This window comes from Protopterus annectens, chromosome 5.part1 (genome assembly GCF_019279795.1).
Source record: "Protopterus annectens isolate FY-2018-M chromosome 5.part1, PAN1.0, whole genome shotgun sequence".
NCBI classification, from domain to species: domain Eukaryota; kingdom Metazoa; phylum Chordata; order Ceratodontiformes; family Protopteridae; genus Protopterus; species Protopterus annectens.
In genome coordinates this window covers 268744356-268765720 of record NC_056736.1, presented here as the reverse complement: position 1 = coordinate 268765720, position 21365 = coordinate 268744356, and positions in this window count along the sequence as shown.

Below are 21365 nucleotides of genomic sequence, written 5' to 3'. Positions count from 1 at the left end.
TCAATCACCTTATAACTATATGCAGCCCTTCAACACAAATGCAGAACCAACTCTGACCACACAATTTCCATACCCAGGTACAATACCTGTAATCTCATCAAATCTTGCAGCATAATGTCCACCAATTGTTTTTTAGAAACAATGCCCAAGTCATTGCCCCCTAAATGAATGACTAGTATACAAGGACAACCCACCTTCAGTTTAGCCCTCTCAAATTCATGTAACAACCCTTCCCACCTAAGCCCCCTAACACCATGCCAGGACACTGACCATCCTAAATGTGCTAAACCCAAATTTACTCCATCATCCCTAAGTAAAGCACACTTCTCTGCCCAGTGGATGAATGAATGCCCCAAGATGATAATGTGCTTCCCTAAGGAAAAGAAGAAAAATTAATAATCAGACCACAACTTATCTAATATAAGACAAAAATGCATTTAAAGACCACATCCCCACTCTTTTAATCAATTCAGTAGACTTACCCTCTCTAGCTAAATCTGAAGCCCTACCTATCCTGAATGAGTGAGCTGCAAACCTCTCCGCCGGAAATCCCATACAACGTAAAACCTTCCTCACCAAAAGTGTGAATCTACTACTCGACACCACTTTCCCATCCACTGAACAAAAAATTAACTGATCCGCACTCCTCTTTTGCCTCCTCATAAATTCTTTTGCCCACATTACTGGACAAATGCAAGGATTCTTGTCAGTTTTAAGCACCACCACACATCTCCTACCCAATTGATCTGTCTTACTCCTCCTTAATGCAATAGTAACCTCACCCTCCCCTATAATGACATCCTTCCAACATAACGAGCCTAACAACTCCAAAATATGAAAAGCACCAAAATATAACCATGTACATAATGTACCCCACATAAAATAATCCATAGACCCCTTTTGCAACAAACCTAACCCTTTCAACAAAATTTTCAATATAACTCTCGTAAGTGGCCATCGAATATCCTTATGTTCCACCACCATTCTCCCCCAACCCTTCAACATACGCCCTAATGTCCAAGACTTACTGAAATCCTGAAACCCTGCTACCTTAGCGAAAAAATCCACCTTAACCGTCTGCAAAGCCTTGCCTAACCCCCAAGTACGAGCTACACATCACAGTAGTAATTCCTCCGACCATGCCCCTTCCTCTACTGGCAGCTGCAAAATAAACTGATAAAAATCAGAAAGAGCCCTACCATACACCTTCCTTGTAGAAGGGGCCCAGGAATGCCATACCAACCGCCTGGCTACATTGACCCAAGATTCCACACCTCCTATGGCAGGATTTCTGGCACCTCCTCTGCCCATGGAACCAACCCTCGAAACCTGTGAAACTGAAATCGAGACAAGCTATCAGCAATCTCATTCCTTATGCCAGGCACATGCACTCCTGTAAAAGAAAAATTTACTAGAAGGCTCTGCAAAACCAATTTACGTGATACCAACAATAACAAGTCCAACTTAGCTGTCTTCTTTTGCAATACCCTCACTACAGCCATATTGTCAGAGTGAAAAACTACACATTTGCCCCTCAATTGCTCCTTCCACACCACCGGAGCTGCCCATATAGGCATCAATTCCAGAAATGCCACATTCTGCTTCCATACCTCCTCCCAATCCCGAGGCCATTCAGCCGCAAACCACCAACTCCTGAAATAGGCCCCCATGCCAGCACCCCCAGCTGCGTCTGCAAACAACTGAAGTTCCTCCTGCCCCACCCAGTCTGACTGCCAAAAAAATATCCCATTAAATTGTTGCAAAAACCCATTCCACAACCCCAAGTCCTCCTGCACCAGTTGGATTAACCTAACCCAATGGTGTTTGCTCTTACCCCCTTTCAGCAAATATGCCAGTGACCTGCAAAAAGCTCGCCCTGGGTGTACCAATTCAAAAGCCCACACAACTCCATAGCTGAACGAATCCGAATCTTATCCTTACCCAACACCAAACGTATCACCGACCTAAGCCTCTCTATTTTATTCTCTGGTAAACAAAACAGTCCCCGCTCTGCATAAACTGTTAATCCAAGAAATTCTAATGCCCTTGCCGGACCCTCCATCTTATGCTGAGCCTTTGGTACCTCTAACTCCTCACACATAATCGTAAACTCCCGCAAACCCTCCTGTGCTCCAACCCTTCCTTTGCCCACCAACAAAAAAATCATCTAAATAATGCACTGTCTTTTGAGTCCCCACTTTCTGCTGGCAAATCCAATGCAATACTGTACTGAACTTCTCAAAAGTCACACATGCCACTGAACAACCCATAGGCATAGCTTTATCAAAGTAGTACTTATCTCCTACCCGCATCCCCAATAGTGGCCAATCCTCACTCCTAATAGGCAACAATCGAAAAGCCGACTCACTGTCGACCTTAACCAACCATGGCTTCCTAAATTCCCTAATCACTTTCAATGCATCATCTAAGGAAGCGTAATGCACCCTAACCTCCTCTTCTGCAATAAAATCATTTACTGAATTCCCTTCCGGATAAGAAAAGTGATGTATCACTCTGAATTCCCCTTCTCTATTCTTCAGCACCAACCCCAAAGGTGACACCCTGTAAGCACTAAAAGGGGACTATCAAAAGGACCCAATAACTGCCCCACCTACACTCTTTCTCCAGTAAAGCCTCCAAGATGCCCTCTTTACCTTGAACAGATCTTAATTCTTGCAACCCCCCCCAGCCCTTCCCACAGTGGACTTAATAGGAAACCCCCCTTGAAAAACCCTGTATTATCTCCTCTTTGATGGCCAAGCCAGGAAACCGATGAAGTATACTCAGGAGAACCTCCACCTTAATAGGGAATGGCACCCCTCCCTCTATTGCCTCTAAAGAACTCAAGTCCAAATCCCCGGGACCCATGAAAATTACCCCTTCCCTGGGCTGGCTGAAAGCCTTGCCCACCAACTCCACCCTCACAACCCATAACATTAGAGTTCCAGGATAAATCCTGCTGACCACAGCCAGTGGCCGAATGACCCCCTCCACATCTCGAGCAAACATGGGCAAATTTGCACCCCACTCTTGAACAGAAGCCACTATTAAATGACCCAACACACACCCGCTGTTTTCGGCCCACTCAACCTTCTGTTAAAGCCCCCATAACTATCCATCATTGTAGCCAACCATAGAGCTGGATGACGCACCTCCCAACGAAGTGACTGGTCCACAGCCCTCCGTTTGCAGAAACGCTGATCATACCAGAGCCGTGCATTACCTGGCCTTAACTGTTGTGCCTCACGAATGGTAAGGAAATAGCCTAGCAGCAGCAGAGCCAAGGACATGTCCTTCTCCAGCTGCACTGCCATAAAATAAATAAAGCCAACCACCCAATTATCCCATGTCCTAGGGCAAAGCTTACCTACCCTCTGCCTTCCCAATGCTGCTAAGGCCACTAACATGTCCTTACTGTTAGAGGACTCTGCTTCCACTAGCCATTGGACCCCTTCAGCATCGATCAGCTCAAACAAATCTACATACTCCCCTTTCCAAATTTTTTCCTTAACCGGACCCGGAATGTGCAGTGTCAGAAAAACTGCTCCTGTCCCCTGCCCCAAAGATTGGGTAGCCAACCAGTCCCCAGGCCACAGCCCAAAATCAGAGCCTACCTCCGAGCCCAAGCCTGAACTGTCCCCAGAACCCACTGCCCCCCCCCATCGCATCTCTAACCGGGTACCTGGCACCCTGTGCTAGCTGCCTCTGTGCCTACTCTATCCCTTGCACACTGCCCCCGAGATCCCCAACTGACAAGTCGTCATCCCTCCCCACCCCACAATCATGAACCCCTAGCTCCCCTGACAATGCTGCCATAATAAAACCATTACCTGCACCTTCATCTTGCGATGTGCTGGGAACCGGTGTCTCCACTGCTATCACCTGCTGCGATGCCTGTTGTCCCCCCCCCAGTTGGGGTTCTTACCACCGCACATCGCCTCTTATGACCTGGGGTCTGGTCTGTTCAGGTTTCTGTACCACCTCCAATGTTGCCACCACCTGGAACAGCTCCTCCGCTTGGGCCACAATTGCTTGCCACCTCTGCCTTAGCTGGTAATTTGGCCATCTGTAAAAGAGAAACAAAATATTAGAACTATTCTATAAGCCCGAACACTGCCCCCTGCCCTACTCCCCCTAATCCTTAGCATTGTCTTGCCCCCACACCTTAACTTACCCCTGCCTGCCCACCATCACCTTTCACCCACCCTGTCAGCCACACCTCCTACCATTAGTACCCTTTCCTAAACCTAGCATATCCCCTATCAATATCCCTCCCCATGTGTATCTATGGAGGAGAGAAAAAAATGAATTAATTAAGTCCCTCTAACTATCCCCCTATCTACCAGCCACCTAATCCCATCACCATTCACACAAACAAGCCTAAAAAACACTTACCTCCCCTCCCAGCATGATCCTCCATAGCGGAAATGGCTAAGCAACACAATGCGCATGCGCAAACTGGCGCTCGGACCTAACGGCCAAAAGAACGGTGGAAGCAACCCACAGCACCACCGGGGAGGACAGAGTAGACATTTCACTACCACCACCACCGAAATCCAGGACAGAGTGACACCCAATTGGCCGCATCACCATCCTGAAGCTGGAAGGACCGAAGAAGTCGGATCAACACCCACGAACCCACCAGGGAGCACGAACAAAAATCTGCCACTATCACCCCCAATGAAGAAGCATGATGGACCTCTGAATGCCTGCTACAACCACTGGGATAGCGTCTATGGACCCAGTGGCCCATGAACCCACAGGGAGAAGATATTCCACCACCACCAACGAATCCCAGGACGGAGGGACACCCGGACGACTGTGACACCATCCTGAAGAGAAACCAGAGAAGACAAATGGACACCCACAAACCCCCCCCCCAGGGAGCATGAACAGAAAACCTGCCACTACCACCAATACAGATGAAGCCGGACGCAACGATGGACCCCCGAGGAGATGATCCACCACTATACCGCAATGCTACCGCCTACCACGACTACCGGGAGAACCATTTACCCCAGAAATGGACACAACCAGCCCACAAACCCACCAGGGAGCTTGAGGGGATAATCCACCACTACCCCCCAACCTAAATGGGACCAGATTACACCGATGGACCCCCCTTTGCCTACCACGACCACCGGGAAAACGACTTCCTCTTTTTTTTTTTTTTTTTTTTATTTACCCCCGATCTCATGGCACTGATGGCCTACTACCCAATGGAGCTAACGACAGGCCCAGCCTCCCCCCATGGATGTCACTCGACCGCATGTCCCCACTGAAACAAGGCCAGACGAATCCCCAGCAGACCCGCGGATGACAGGGAGCAAAGAAAAATTTCAACTTACAGGTATGCCCAGCACTACTCCCATCCACTTCATTATATTTATATTTATATATATATATATATATATATATATATATTTATATATATATTTTTTTTTTTTTTTTTTTTTTTTTTCCTTTTGTCCACCCCCAACCATTCACTCACGTGCACACACACACACACACACACACACACACACACACACACACACACACACACACACACACATACATACAGCACTCTATCACTCTTTCCTACCAGTAAGCTCAAACTATATTCCCAGACTCTAGCCCAACCCTTAAATTAACCTTTAGAAAACACCAAAGGGGGGACTGACTGAGACCACCTAACCCCTTCTCTCCCCACCATCCAAGGCCTACCTTCATCCATGATACCTATAAGTCGTCTGGACGTAAGCTAGTTGTTACTCCACCAACTCACGCCAAATGTGCCTACTTCCTGTAATCCCAAACCCTTAGTACTGTCAGAAGTCCCACCTACTCCTACCTCACTTCCTTTTACATCTCCTTCTCTCCTTAACCCTTTCACCACCACAAACCCACTATCCTAACCAACTGCAATCCTTACCTTCCTTTCTACCACTATACCCTCCCTACACCCCTTTACCCCCTTACTCGAGGGACCGGGACAACTTAGTTTGTCTCAAACTGCATTTAGAAAACTCCATCATGGCAATAGAACAAAAGGATAACAAAAGAAAGTAATATGGAACAAAGGATCATTTCTTGTTAAAGTCATAATTGAAAACTGTAAAACTGGGAAGAATTTAAGTATGGCACAGATTTGACAGTATCCCACATTCATGGATAAAAGTGTGCATAAAAATGTATAAAATACACCCTAAACTGATCAGTTACATTACAGCGACCATGAAACAGTGGCAAACCACTTTGCAGTTAAGCCATGATAAAGTACAAATTATTATTCCAGGGATAAAAATTAAAAGGGGTATATTCCAGGTTGATTCTTTGTCACTGCTGTTCTTTTGTCTTGCCCTTAATCCATTAAGCTGTCTATTTAACAGATTAGGTCATGGCTACAATGTGGTTCCCAGAAAACAACTAAGTGTAAAGACTTCTCATCTGTTTTTGCAGATGATTTAAAACTGTATAGTTCATCAGATAAGGAAATGATGAGGAACTGAATGCACAACTGCAAGTGGTCAAAACATTTTAGAATTTGTAGGAGTGTCATTTGGTCTTGATAAATGTGCAAAAGCAACCTTTAAAGCAGGAAAGCTGCAGCACCAGGAAAACATCAGTCTAGGACAAGAATGTGATATAAAAGGACTTGAGCAAGAGGGAGTATATAAATATTTGGGAATTGATGAAGGATCCACAATAAAACATGAACAAATGTGAACAAAACTTAGTAAGCAATGTTTTAGAGGACTATAATTAATACTGAAAACAATGTTAACATCTAGGAACAAAGTCCAGGCTCTAAAGCAATTTACTCTTCCTGTCCTAACTTACATTTTTGGAGTGATTGACTGGCCCCAAAAATTAATGGATAGATGGGGATATTAAAACAAGAAGGATGCTTCATGCTCATCAAATAAATTATAAAAATCAGTGTATACCAAGACTATATATTCCCCATTCTAAAGGAGATATGGGCCTCCTCAAAACTGATTATTTATATGCATAGATATGTAATCGTGGGACTGAATACATATCTGCTGTTCTCATGAGACCCAAATGTAGTGAATGAAAGTTGTAAGTCTAAGCTGAATTCCCTGCATACTTTAGCAGAAGCATATCGACAGGCAGGAATGGAAATCATACCAGAAGTGGATAAAAATCAGACAGCAACTGAATGTGCCAAAAAACAAAAGAAAGAATATAAGCTGAAGGATCAGATGAGAAGGCAAGAAATGTGGAAGATGCATAAATAATAAATAGAGTTACAAATGTAGAAAACTCTTGGAACTACCTCATATTGATCATGATCGAACACAGGAATGGTTAAAAAAGGAGAATTTAAACCAAAAGATGAAATTTTAATATTGGTGGCCCCAGACAGTGGACTATGTACACGTTGGTTTACAAAGTCCATTGAACATGTGGGAGAAACAGACAAATGTAGGTTTTGGAAAATAGAACTGAAAACAGTCGCACAACTAGTTGCTGGTTGTGATATACTAATGGCAGAAGGACTGTTTACTGAAAGGGATAATAATGTGGTAAGACTGTTGCAGTGGGTATTGTCAAACATTATAATATTGAAGTAGCTGAAAAACACTGGAAACATGATCCACAAAGTATTATCGAAAATGACGAAGTTTATATCACATGGGATCACCCATTACCAACAGTTTAAAAATACTCGCAAGAAAACCAGATATAGTAGTCCATGAATAGAAGACAAAAGTAGTAGCTTATGAACAGAAAGAGACAAAGTTATAAAATACCAGAATTTGCAGGTAGAAACAAGGGCATTATGGAAGAAGGATATCCAGACAGTTCCAATAGTAGAAGGACCAACGGGTCTTATAAAAAAGAATTTAGAATTGTACTTAGATATGTTACTGATACATGTAACTCCATATGAATTGCAGAAGGAGTCATTACTGGGCACATTGCGTGTGCAGTGAAGAGCACTTCTGGCTAACATCAAAGATTGAATCAGCACTAATTTCATGAATTTTAATCATACTTTGACTTAGAATGGTGTCCATTCCCATCATGGCATTAGAAACCCAAAAGACTTGGAGAAATTAAAAAAAGTAAGGAAGACATTTTTCATTGCACAGCTTGTATTTAGAGGTATGGTGTCCTGGTTCAGGACTGTAATCATCCACTATACTTGACTGTCATTGGGCTGATCACTGAATATAAAGCCTTTTTCTGTATGTACCTGTCCAAACACTTCATACAACTGGAATGACCACAATGCTTTACTCACTAAAAAAAAAATGAAGGATGTAAATCATATAAACTATACAAACCAAATCAAGGCTTTGTACCTCTTCTCGGTATCAAACAGGCTATGAAGAGATTACCTCTGCCTTGTATATAGAACCTCACAGACACTGCCTTGTCAGTCCTATTACACATTTGCAAGTCCAGTGGTAACATAAAAACCCAATAAAGAGATTTCAATCTCTTTTCCAACATAAACATGACATGTTGAAGAGACAGATATATATATCACAGGGAATACTGCTCCTATGGAACCATCTTCCACTCCACATAAAGCATACTACTTCTATTATTCTATTCAAATGAAGTTTAGATAACTGCATGAGAAACCATGAATTGACTTCTGGCTTAACACCAATATGCCTTATGGAAAGGGGAACAAGTAAAGTCCCAAAATATCCCTGTTCTCCCCACTCTAGGTTATTCTTAAACAAAATATAATGGCTAAAAATATGCCATGGGAATGTAAGGCTAGGCTTCTAATGATCCCCACAGACCAATATCCTAGTAAGTAGCTATGAATCTATAAGACATAGTTTTATTAGAAGTCTCTTTAAAATTTTTTGCAATGCATGGGACGATTTAGCAACCCTGTTGTACTACCATTTAAAAGAAATGTAGCAACACTAACTGTCTCATAACTTTTAAAGTTTTTGGCTGGTTAAAGATGCATTTTGCTTTTGGTTGCCACTTGTACAGCTGCCCTCAATTTGCATTAGAGCTTTTTTTCCTCAGATTTAGCACTTTATTCCACCAAATTCAGCACATATGGAAGGCTAAAATTTGATCTGTTTTTATAGCAGTACTTTTTTTTCAAGTTCCTCACTCTTTTCCTTACAGAAAAATGTTCCTAACATTTATTTTCTCTTTTGACTTGTTATGTTGGATACGGAGTTTTGCATACCCAAAATTACATTCTAAGACTACTTCATGTGTTACAGCATTTAGAGTTGTTAATTTCTATATAATGTTGTGTTAGAATTGTTAATTTCTTTCTAATGTTCCATTGCGACTGCGGTGGATGTGGCAGTGCAATGTGTGTTGAGTTTCCAGTGCAGTTCTGACCTGACAGCCATGTTTGCAGTATGGTCTTTTGTAACAATGAGATATGCATGTAAGAATCTTGTTATAACAAACTTATTATAACTAGGTTAACATATCAACCGCACTCTAAAAGGTTATTTTTCTCTCAATTTCAGAGTACAATAAGAGTCCTCTATTTATTACAACAACATTAAAAGTTATATATTTGACAGTATGTTTCCATAATCGGCATGTTACACTTCCAGATCATATGATCATGCAACAGTTTATTTTTTACTTGTTTTTATTTTACAATAATATGGTAGACCCTATTATCAAGCTGTCAGAAATAGTTTATTTTTTACCTGTTTTTATTTATTTTACAATAATATGGTAGGCCCTATTCTGGTTATCAGAAATAGCTAAAAAGGTGCAATATTGCCTTTCCACTGATTATTAGGTCACTCCCATGTTTGCTGCAGTGTAACCTAATGTATGCACCATCATATAGAAACTAAAGTAATACTTTAACACCAGAAATATAACTTTCAACTTCAGAAAGATAACTTTCAACTTCAGGCATCTCAGTAAAAGGATTGCTTCAAGCTAGTTCACTCCTTTCAACACAGCTACCCTGGACACACTTCTTCCTTGGTTCAGAACACAGTGAGACAGGAATCTGACATTATGAGGAACTGTGAGCCCTTAAAACTCATCTGTAGCTGTTTCTCATTTGTTCTTTTAATAATTCTGACTCATCTCTCCTACCTAATTCATTCTCAGTAGTTAGTGGTTAGGCCACCTAACCCCCACAACAGTGTATTTTTCTTTCTCGGTAGCTTTAGTTGCCACCATAATGCTATATGATCATTCTGCAAAAATGGAATCATTAGGCTGAACCCCCATGGATTGGCTGTTTGCATGGTGCAGCCCATCTGCATTAAGCTGGCTGCAATGTAGATTGAAAAACTGAATCTTTGAAAGATTAACACTAAACAAGATAGCATAGTATTAATATCTTTCTGTTGACGGAGTCACTGAAAGGAAACATGGTCTGTAATGATGGTGTATAAGAATTCCCTTCTTAGAAATCAGTGTTTGAGTGTTGAAGGCACACTTAACTGTCAGATGCCTTTCCTGCTACTGAGTATTTTTTCTCAGTGTTATTGAGATTCTGGCTAATAAAAAAAGTAATGCTCTTCCACACTGTCTACTACCTGGAGGAACACTATACAGATGCCCACTTCAAAGACATCAGTATGAACTAGGAACCATTTGCAGAAATGAATGGCTATCAAAACAGTTTCCAAATACAGCCTACTTTTAGTTATTCAAAGGCCTGTTCAGCTTCATTTAAACATTGAACTTTTAATTATGCCTTATTTTGGTTAAGTCAGTCAGGGGCCAATTAACTGTAATAACATCTAGGATGAACCTATGGTCATAGCTGCCCCAATCTAAAATGCTTTAAACTACTTCTTTGTAGTTTGCGTAGGCTAGGCTGCCTCATTTTTGTTAGTCTAGAATTTCACAATTCATCTACCTATGATTGTTCCAAAATAGCACACTTCTGCTATACTCAATTTGCATTTAACTTGGTTAGCTTTCAACCCAGCTTGGTGCAGAGAATTCATAACAGCTTAGACTTTCAGAAGATGAATTTTCCAATCTTTAGAGAATATCACATCATCCAGACAGGGTATGGCATATCTGATATGAGGTCTTAGAATCTTGTCCATCAGACTCTGGAAGTCAGTGGATATTCTGTGGAGGCCAAAATGCAGGACTCTATAGTGAAAGAGTCCATCAAGAGTAGAGATTGCTATCTTTTATTTAACATCTGCAGACTCAGCTATATAATTTTGAGTTGAATTATCTAAGATGAATCTAGCTGACTTTACTTTAATATTACTGTAATCTAATAAATTAGCAAATGTATATGTAATTGCTAATGTGTACTATTTAGTGTCTATTCGTGTATAGCACTGAATGTACGTTTAAAAATGGTTGCAATATGTTGGAGCTTTTCTTCCCAGGCATTCACTGAAAAGGATTTTTTGAGTAAACCCAGTCAGACAAACACATTAAACAAAAGCAATATAAAATAAAATAAAATGATCATTTCTGTAAACCTTGGCTCTAGATGATTGTCACTGTTGAAGTGGCAGCTTCACCTTATGTGCAAAAAATGGGAACAAGGGGTTGTGGATGGATGGATGCACGGATTTCTGTTATATGTTCTGTGTTATGCCTCCTGAGTATGCTCTCTTACTTTAGCCATTATAGTTCTTAACCCTTCAAGTCAGAAAAAATAATCTAAAACACTTTTAAAGGGATTACTTTCTTCTTTCCATGTTTATTTGGCTACATCTAGAAAGCAGGTATTTTTGTCATACAGCAATGCAAACAGTATGCATGAATTCAGTTGATGTTTGGGACAGGAAGATTAGGCATCAGTTGTTCCCAATATCTATCATCTGTTTCTTTCTTTTTTTAAGAAATTTATTAATTTAATATATTTGCAATATATACACAGAAACAAAGAAATTCAACATCACATACTGTTATATAATGTTAGGAATACATTGAATCATCAAGGTAATATTATACAATTAACACATTGAGTGTCTTGGTATTTTAATATTTCTAAGGCTATCCCAACAACTTCTTTGTCAGTTTTACATAGTATTGCTGTTAAATTTAAAATTTTTTTGGGGGGGGCGTAGGAACTCAGTTTAGTTTCCAATGTTTTGTAATAACTTTTCTAGCAACTGCCAAAAGACTCTAAAATATTTTTCATTGTTTGGCTTCTACATATACAGGAAGTGGAATATTTTTTAGTATTATTGATGATCTAGTTAAAGAACAATTATCAAAAACATAACCCATTAAAACCATACTTATCTCTTCCCAATATACATTTGATTTTGTTTTACAATCCATAAACATGTGTCCAATCAGCTTTTATATCTTTACTGCATTTCCAACAAACTGAATAAGTCATTTTACTAAACATAAAGATTTTATAGGGTATAACAAACATTCTGTGTACATATTTCCACATAAAATCTTTCTGATATAAAACTGAAAAAGTTTGACAAACTGTTTTAAGTAACATTTTTTTTATTCTTATCTATTGAATCAGTCAATCCACTACTATCTGCAAAGTTCCAAAATTTTGCACCAAAATTATTATTAATTATAATTAACTTATATAATGTGGACAAGCTTTCTTTGTAGATTAATTTACCGTTGATGATAGCATTCATATGTTCATATAATGGGGGGATATTGTTCTGTTCCTCTTCACTCATATTATTTACAGATTCATTTAATCTCCTATTGATGAATAATATTAACTAGTTAACAGATTCATCCAACTTATAATCTCTCATTAAATATTATGACTACTTAGTGTTTCCTTTTTCAAAGTAACCAGACCATAATACTAATCAACTCATTTTAACATGTTTCTGAGTTTCCTTAAATCTGGAGGTACATGCAAAGGGAAAGCACACCATTTCCATGCTGATATTAATGGAGTTTTAAAAACATATTTCTGAACTGTTTTAAGAATTAATTTCTTATTTTCAGAGTCTAAAGATGGAAATGCATTTTTAAAGGCAAATTTTATTAACCAGATAAAATTATTAACATATTTCAAATGTAACATATTTGCTGAACTTATAAGAATTTAGTATAATCTGCTCCTGAATAGTTTTCCATTGACTATTGTAAGTTGAGGCTATCCATAGTATAATACATTTCGTAGCAATATAATAAGATTCTACATCTGGGAAGCTAATACCACCATAATCCCATAATCTTATATGATTTATATAACCAGTTCTCAACTCTTTTAGAATGCCATAAGAATGAAGCTAACATTTTTTCCATTTTCTTTAAAAGGTTTGTGTCAGGTATTAAAGCTATTAAACGCAATATGTAAATATATATATATATATATATATGTGTGTGTGTGTGTATATATATATATATATATATATATATATATATATATATATATATATAAACATGAAAAATGGTATAGCTTAAAATATAAATACATACTTACATAGGTTTTGAAGCTTAAAGTCCAATGCAAACCTTTTACTTAAAGGGTAAATCTATTGTTTCAGAAAATAATTGTCCTGCAATCAGAGAATTAAAGTGACATGTTTTAAGCTTTTTAATTTAGATGCAGCTTTCCAGGAACTCAGCTCACTCTGTCTCTTGAGGGGATATAATGTTCTAATCCATTTCTTCAGTATTAATAAGGATTTTATTTTTGTTAACAAAAGTGACCACCTCCTCCAATGTGTCAAATATTTTCTTTCCTTCAGAAAGAAATAATTAGATTTTTGTAGGAAACACCAAAGTGGCTTGTCCTTTTTCATGTTCCTTAATCAGTGTTAAGTGGCATTTTCTTTTACTCGTTACTTTACTAGTATAATCTCTGTCAAATATGATTACATGGTCACCTATTTTAATAGGTGGGCTGGACCATGTTTTTTATATATTTTTTCTAAGTTGGACATAAACTTAACTAAAATTGAACATGGTGGTGTGTTTTCCTTCTTCAAAGGTGTTCTCACTGATCTAGGTGCCCTTTCAATTCCAAAACATAAAGTTTCAGGTAGATATAATGCTTTATGTAGCCAGTTTGTTAATAAGTTTGTTATATTGTCTCCCTCATACTTTTCAGCTACTGTGATTCACTTCTATGGCTTCCATAACATAGATTTGAAAGCTTTATTAAAACATTTAATTACCCCACCTGTGTATGGTTGAATACAGGTATAATTAGTTGTTTCAATTTTTAAAAAAATTAAGAGAGTTTATGCATTATTCCAGACATAAAAGGGGAGCTGTGATAAGGAAGAATTTCTTAAGGACCTGTAGCTTAGAAAAGGTAGTACTAGGTCTACAGCTATATTTTTGGAGTGACCTTCATAGAGGTATTGCCTCAGAAAATTATGTATAATCAGCACTTACCTGAACATGCTGGTGGCCTTTACTCAGGTTTAAAAGTGAACCCACAACGTCCACTGCTTTGTTTTCAAAAGGAACATCTACAGTGGGTAAGGATATCGAAGGGTTTTTGAATCATCAGCTAGATGCTGTCCTTTAACAATCTACACAAGCTGCACTATCCATAATACCTTAGCATACGCCTAATCTATCCTAAATAACCACCCAAAATGTGACTGTGATAACTTAATTACAAGTGTTAGAGATGGGCTTGAAAGTAATAACTATCTTGGCATCTACTCACAGCCTGTTTTAACCAATAGAACAGATTACTCCTTAGTTTAAAGTAGAGGTATGTAATTGGAATGCTCTGTTCCTTTGGATCCCTGGCTACTCTGTCTATTCTCTCTCTCTCTCTCTCTCTCTCTCTCCCTACTCAGTGCAGTATCTTTTATCATTATTCTGATTTGAAGTGGCAACCATGGCTTATTCCACTACAGTGACAGGCATTTCACTTTCCTCTAATTTGGTGTAGCAGAAGAGAAGCTTAGCATTCAGTTTATGTTCCTCTTTCCTTTTTATCAGCAGTATTAGCGTCATCAAATTGGCATAGCGTCTACTCCCACAAATCTTAATGTACCCTTAACAGTAAGTTCTTCCCTATCAGTTTCTACACCAGCCTGCATACCTTTCACCCTCCAGTTGTGATGCTCAGGGATAAAGGACTTTAAAATCTTGGACAATCATGGATATTTAATTAGCATAAAATATACATATTTAAAAATCCAACACCAATTTATTTGTCTGGAGCTTGCACACAACACTCACCATCCAAAGAGCATCACAGATGCTAACTTATCCATAAAATACACAATTAGTAGTAACCAGTTCTATGCAAACAGTGAAAAAGTACATATGCATACAGAAAATGTAAAACCAAGCTACAAATTACATTTATTGAAAAGCATTAAGTTCACTTCCATTATGAAAGTAAACTTAATGGTCAAAATACAATAAATGCCACCCCATGAGCAGAAAGCAAATAAACAAAACAGCAGTGGTGTGCTAAATTAAATTTGTAATCTTTCCTCAGAAGCCAGTTCTACACATCTTGTAAAGACCTTCAACCAATGAAGGTAGATTCTGTTAGGTCCCTGGAGACACCTACAGTTACAAACCAATTCACCAGCTGAAAAAACATGTCAAGTTCTTCCTTAAGTCTAGCCATTCCCTTGTTGACAGTATGTAGAATCACTGCTACAGACCTTTTTTTTGTTTGTATTTTTGCATGAAACAGTACTGGACACTACTGCCAACATTAAAAAAAAACGCACAGCAAGAAACCACTCAAGTTCAGTTCTCATTAAGCAGATTTTAAATGCCCACCAGAGGCTCTGACTATTCCTGTTGGAACATCTCTCACATCAGCAGTGACATAGACAATTTGCAGTCTCTTACAGCTTCAGATTGTTAATGCTGTTTTTGCTAGAGCAATTTTTTTTAAACTGGTGTGTCCATTGACTTTGTTCCTTTGCAGTTTTAGCTAGTGTTGCAAAATGCCTTTTTTGTGTATACTGCATCTGTGTGATTACTTAATACCAAAGCAGGACAGTGTGGGGTTGGTAACATTTCTGTGGCAGCCTCTTAAAACAATATACCACAAAGAGCTTCTCTAATTGACTGAACTGTCTCTGTGGCATGCGTCCTCATGCATGTCAATGACATCAGTCATTTCCAAGGTGGTGGTCAGTTCCCTTCTTCTGTTTTGGGATTTTAACAGCACATATCAGCATGGTGGAGTGGGTTGCACTTTATTCTAACTAATATGACATCCTGGGCAATTCAAGACAGTTAAGACCTATGCCAACCTGACTTATTGTTTTAACAACTGAAGCCTTCTGGCAAGTCTTAACTTCCCAGTCAGTCCGAGTGTTGTCTTCCTTCATTATTTTAACACCAGGAGTATTTTGACAAGAATTAGTATTAGATCTCTCTAATCCTTCCACCCAGACACTAATTTCAGCTCCTTGTGTGCCTTCTAGCTCCACACCCTATTCTTTTCTTGGGCTAGGAATTTCTGGCAATACATCTGGTTGAACCTTTTCACCATGGGGAAAATCTTTGCCAATTATCATATCATGTGTTAAGGTTAACATTAGCGCTGCAGGGTATAGCACTTTATCTAAGTGTCCACATTTATGCTTGGGTTATAGAGTACTGCTTCTTGTCTCTGTGTGCATATAACCCCTTCAATTTTCTGATTTCTGGTTGTTTTGGTATGCAGACATATTATGTTTAACTAATGTGCTTATGCCTGAATCAGCAAAGCCTGCATTTCTTTTAACCAACTGCAATATTACATTTAATAAGTTTCCTAATAGCACAATAACCAAAAGCAGATTTTATGCTTTGAATAATTGAAAATTCAATATTATACCATGACCCCCCCCAAAACGTGCACGCTGATTGGCCAGCGTGCCCATTGTAAATCGAGTTATACTAATGGAAAAAGGTCCAGTCGCCCGGACTTTTTTCCATTAGTATAACTCGATTTTTTAAAACACTGTCTCGCTATGTTAAATGGGTTTAACATAGCGAGACAGCTTTAAAATAAGCAACGGAGATCTCCTTTGCTTATTTTAAAGCTGTCTCCCTATGTTAAACCCATTTAACATAGCGAACAATGTTTAAACAACGGAGAAAGCAAGATCTCCATTGCTTTTTTAGTGTTCGCTATGTTAAATGAGTTTAACATAGCGATACAGTATTAAAATAAGCAACGGACATCTCCGATGCTTATTTTAAAACTGTCTCGCTATGTTAAACTCATTTAACATAGGGAAACACTAAAAAAAAGCAACGGAGATCTTGCTTTCTCGTCTTGCCCACAGCTCTGATGTACTGCGCAGGCGCGCAGTACATCAGAACTGCCGCGGATGCCAGACATCTGCGGAAGGGCAGCAAACAGGCATTATACTATGCCATTATTTAAGAAAAGTAATAGTTTCGTTTCTTAAATAATGTCATGAGATATAGCAATAACCACTTCTGGGTGTGGTAATGCTAAATTTACCACGGTTGGCTTTTGGTCCCTCGGGCTTCCTTGGGACCAAACCACGCCAACCGTGGATAAATTTAGCATTACCCACACCCAGGCGTGGGTTATTGCTATATTCCTACATTCCACAGGTTCACATTTTATAAACATACTTTTAGATGCAATTTGTTGGCTGGCCCTGGCATTCTTTGCAAGCATAATATTGCTGGCATTAACATGTACTTGTACATAGCTCCTTCACCTATTTCAAACTATTTAAAATAAACAGCTACAATATTATTGCCGCTAATTGTGCAGCATTTGGCTCTGTGTCCTGCTCTAGATCATTTAAAGAAATCCATTTATATAGTGATATTTTTTCAGGTAAAGTAACATTTTACTTGAAGGCTTGTTATTAGCCCTTGGAACATGTAGATCTAATGTAGGGTTTGAACATTCAGTAAAAGTAAATGTTTCACTAAACCAACTAGTTGTTCAGAAGACTTAGGGTCACTTTGCAATACTCACTTTCTTATATCTCTATAAAGTGTCCCATTAATTTTGCCTCAATTTAATATTTCAAAAATGTACTTATATTGTTTACGTGAGATTTTAGCTATAAGTTTAATGTATGCCTTATATCAGCCATTTGAGACCTTACAGGTCTGTCCAAATTAAATGTCCAAGTATGGAATTTAGAAGACTGGACCTCAAGTGAAACTCTGACTCATGTTAATATTTCCAGCTTCAGGTCTGCATCATCTACTTCCATATAGGCCTCCAGTGCCTCTCCAGACAGATATGACAATCTAATCTTAAGCCATTCACTTTGGGGCCATTGCACACAGGCTGTATACCTTTTGAAGGCCACTAAGTAGGCCCCCACATCATTATCCTTGCTCTTATTTTTAGGGGCCCGTGATTTTTTTATGATTTGTTGAGGTGATCTGCTGCTTTGCATTTATATCTATCTGTAGCTGTTGAAGTAGGTATTGGTCAGTTGTTGCTCATTTGTTTCTATGACAATTCTGACAGTATGTCTGCAGATGAACAAAATGAAACTTACCAAGTATCATTTATCTAAAATGCAAAACACCAAGTAACATAACATATGATAGTAAACCATATTTTCAAGTCAATCAATGTACTGCTTTTATTATGCACAGTCATCAGCTGTAATATATAATTTAATGAGGGAAGTTTTTGAGGATAAAATCTAAATATATATCTTCAGTTCCCTTACCTTTATAGTCGGCAATTTATTTTCCATTTCTGTACTTAAGGCAAGGCCTCTTTTAAAAACATACTGAAACATAACACCAGACCATAGCCTTACACTTTCACTGGTCAAAACTGGATGAAAGGAATTTATCAATGAATTACACATAACGAGCATAGCTGGTTCATTTTCTGTTCATTTTTTAGTAGATGTTACTATTTATCAATTTGCCTTTTCCCCTGCCATTTTAAACTCATTCCAGTCTAGTCCTTGGATTCTGAAGATGATAATATGCTCTTCTTATGTGTGACATAAAAAACTTTGTGTAATGTGTTGAACAGTTTAGGTCCATCTTGTAGGAAAATGCTTAGAGCTACAGGAAACTCAAGATAATTTTACTTGAGTAATCATTATCAAATCTAATTATTTTATCTCCTATTTTGAGATGAGGATGGCCATCCAGTTCTCAGGATTAAGTTGTTATTGATATTTGAAATTTAGTTTGGCAATAATTCAACTCCTTTCCTGGTGGATGACACTGGCAGAGACCTATGTGCTCTCTTAATCCCATGTGATAACATTTCTGGCAGAGTAAGCATTTTGGGGGATCCATGTAGTAAGTAAATTCATAATATTTCCTCTTTTCATGCTTTATGTTACACCATAAATTCTCAAATTATTTCTTCTTTTCCTATTTTCTAGGTCATCCACCTTTTCTAACTGCTAAGTATTCTGTTTTTGAAGAAATTCAGTTTGAGATTCTTCTTGAGTCTTCCTTCATAGTCATGCAGAGCTTCTTCAAGTCCACTTATTTTATTACTTTGTGATTCCCCATGTCTCTGAGAATGTTTGTTTATTACAGTCTTCTTTGATAGAATCCATTTCATTATCCAGTTTGTCCATTTGAAGAAATCTCCTGGATATTCAAGACAAGTGCTTAAACTTCTTTCTTCATATTATTCTCTTGAAAGAAAGACTTAGAGTCATTCATGTTATCTGCATATGTGATGTTGAAGCATCAAACTGACAAGAAATGTATATATTTTTTTTATTTAAAGATTTAAGTAGAGATATTTATTTATTTTTTTATTTATTTTATTTTACATTTGTTAACCGGGCTGGTCTAGCTGGATATATTTCCATTTTCAGTAGAGGCCCGGGGAGAAAAGCTGCAACAAGATAGAAAAAAAAAATTAAAATGTAATTATATGTTAAAAGAAAGGATTGATAAAAAAAATACAGCAAGAATTATAAAATAATAAAAGTATTTACACTTGAAAAAGCATCAGTAAATAATATATATACTTGTAAAATCAACAAAAGAATGTAGCACAGTAAGATACATAAGGAAGTTTTCACTTCTAGTAGAACATTATTCAGCAGTATATAGATTAGAGTTTGAAACAGTGCAAGACTTACTTTCAAGTATAAGAATTTAAAAGTTTTGAAGTTTGTAAGGAATGTGAAATAAAGTACAGAGGTGGGAGAGGGTGGAGGGGGTGGTTAGTCGGGGTTGCTACAGGGGCATAACCACTGAATTTTCAGGTGTTTTTTAAGTTTTTGTTTAAAGAGAGGCAAGGATGTGATTAGGGTTAGTTCAGTAGGTAGCAAGTTTCATTTTTTTCCTGCTGTGTTAGTAAACAGAGAGTCACCAGCCATGTTGTTAGATTTTATAATGGTTGTGAGGAGTTTGCTAGAAGAACGTAGGGAATTCAGATTTTTATAGGGGATAAGGAGATTGGAGAGTATAGGGGTAGCGTTGGGTTGATAAAATCTTTTGTTGGCAATCATAAGTTGGGAGATTGTCAGTTGGTTTTGGAATTCAAGCCAGTCTAGTTACCGAAGATTCAAACAGTGGTGGGTTCTAAAGGGATTGCCAGTGGCAAATCTGGCGACGTTGTTGTAGGAAGTTGCTAGTTTGTTCAGATTATGTTTCTTTAGGTTGGTATAAATAGGTGAGGCATACAGAAGAGTAGATATTAGATGGCAATGAGTAATTCTGGTTCTGGCTACTTGAGTTAGGAAAGGTTTTATTTTATATAAGGAGCCTATTTTTCTGTTTACTGTTTTAATGGTGTTATTTTTATGGTGATCAAAGGTAAGGTAGTTGTCAATGGTTATTCCTAACAGTTTAGTAGTAGAGTCGGGGAATATGACAGTGCCATTATCGAAAGAGACTGAGAAATCTAAGGGGGAGGACTTGGTAGTGGTGGAAAAGAGAAGGAGTTTGTTTTTTTTTACATTAAGGAGGAGACAGCGCTTTGTAAACCATGTTTCTACAGTATTAAAAACTTTTTGAGTAAGCGAATAAAGTTCAGATGGGGAGTTTGCTGAGCATACAAGCGTTGAATCATCTGCATATTGAATGCAGGTGGCCTGAGGAATTGCTATGTGGAGGTCATTGATAAATAATGAGAAAAGTAGTGGTCCAAGAATAGAGCCTTGAGGGACTCCGAGGGTAACTGGCAGAACAGATGAAATTTGATTTTCCCAGAGAACTGCCTGTTGCCTGTTGCTGAGGTAGGAGCTGAACCATTTAACAGCTTGAGAGTCAAAGGAAAGGGATTGAAGAATATTGATTAAGAGGGTGTGGTTTACCATGTCGAAAGCTTTTGAAAGGTCGATGAAGAGTGCAGATGAGAGGATGCTTTTATTGCGGTTTCTATTAATGGTATCTGTAAAGGATAAAAGGGCAATAGTGGTACTATGAGATGGCCTAAAGCCATGTTGGCAGTCTGCTATTATGTTATATTGTGACAGATGATGTAAAAGTTGTTTGTTAATGCATTTTTCTAAAATTTTTGCTAGGGGTGATAAGGCAGCTATAGGCCGGTAGTTTGAGTA